The following is a 1,691-nucleotide window of genomic DNA, read 5'->3' on the forward strand; positions in this document are numbered from 1 at the left end:
ACCTACGTCTAAGTGCTGCGTCGTCTGCTCAGCTGCACGCGCGCCTGCACCAAGCCGGCACCGTCAGCGAAGGAGGTGCAGAAAAATCATGAACCGGTGCTGCACCTATCCTGCACCTTTCGAAACGAATGGCAGGGTTCAGCGGTCGTCATTGCTGCACCGCTGAAACGAATGGCAAGGTGCAGCACCTCGTGAACTGGTTCACGTGGTGCAGGCGAATCGAACGGACCTACCGTCAGCGTAGGTGGTGCAGGAAAATCTTGAACCAGTGCTGCCCCTCTTCTGCACCTTTTGAAACGAATGACAAGGTCCGTTCGATTCGCCTGCACCACGTGAACCAGTTCACGAGGTGCTGCACCTTACCATTCGTTTCAGCGGTGCAGCATTGACGACCGCTGAACCCTGCCATTCGTTTCGAAAGGTGCAGAAGAGGTGCAGCACCGGTTCACAATTTTCCTGCACCTCCTTCGCTGACGGTGCCGGCTTGGTGCAGGCGCGCGTGCAGCTGAGCAGACGACGCAGCACTTAGACGTAGGTGGCCTAGGCGCCGTACTCGCCTCTACAAATGCGGTGTGTTTTGCCAAGATGTTTGCGCCTCATAAACTGTCCGCATGTGCGTTTCGCCATAGGTCGGTGTTTGCTGAATGGTGTAAATTAACCGAAAATAAATAAGGCCACCACCTTGTCGGCACATCGTCATTCGTTTCGGGTGTCGTGCTGTGCCTGCACCGCTGAACTCACGCTGCACAATTTCTGAACTTCGCGTGCACAGCCGTGAACCGGTTCAGACCGGTGCAGGTGAATCGAACGGACCTACAGAGTTCAAAGGTCGTCAATGCTGCACCGCTGAAACGAATGGCAAAGTGCAGCACCCTGTGAACTGGTTCACGTGGTGCAGGTGAATCGAACGGACCTTATACTTTTTTTCCATAAGTACTTTAACCGTCTCTTACTTGCTTTTATTGCGCACGCGTTCAGCTTTCTAAGTTTGTCCTTAAAACTCTAAAACCGTAAGTTGCTGTATATTTTCCCTTACTCTATGCCATGACCTACTACACTCCTGACCTGTTCAGATAGCGGGGTTCCTATGGGAGCGCGTGTCCCCGCTCTCGTTCAATCGCTCGCCGTAGGTGGCGCTACCTATAACCTGTTCGTCTGTTTCTTTACGGTTGTTTTGTAGGCGCTGGTATAAGAATGCCTGCATTCTGCAGTGAACTGGCGGCATATATGTGACTATTTCTTCCCATACATTGCTGGTTAAGCAAGGTGTTCAGAGCGCTTGAGTATTTATAGCACACTGGTTGACAAACGTGGGAACCCGTAGATTTACACGATGTAGGGCAGCCTATGCGTGGTCGCGTGCATTTTATTGCAAAAAAATTCTGAATGTCTTTTAGTATTATTATTTCTGAATAATTCTAAATTTTGGATCATAAATACGCACTACGAGTGCTTTGTTGGTCAAAATTTGACCACAAAGAGTGAAGATGACGTCAGCGAGCAGGTGCTGCCTAGCGCCACGCCGCTCGTAGGTTACGGCCCTAGCGGCAGAAGGTATGAACTAGAACGTGGGCGCTGGAAGAGGTGCTCTCTGGGCAGGTCAGGAGTGTAGTAGGTCATGCTCTATGCTAGCAGTATTACAGACGTTCTCTAGCAGAGAAAGGTAACACTGTTGCCCTAGAGGAAAGAGC

This window comes from Rhipicephalus microplus, chromosome 6, assembly GCF_043290135.1.
Source record: "Rhipicephalus microplus isolate Deutch F79 chromosome 6, USDA_Rmic, whole genome shotgun sequence".
In the NCBI taxonomy this organism is placed as follows: Eukaryota; Metazoa; Arthropoda; class Arachnida; order Ixodida; family Ixodidae; genus Rhipicephalus; species Rhipicephalus microplus.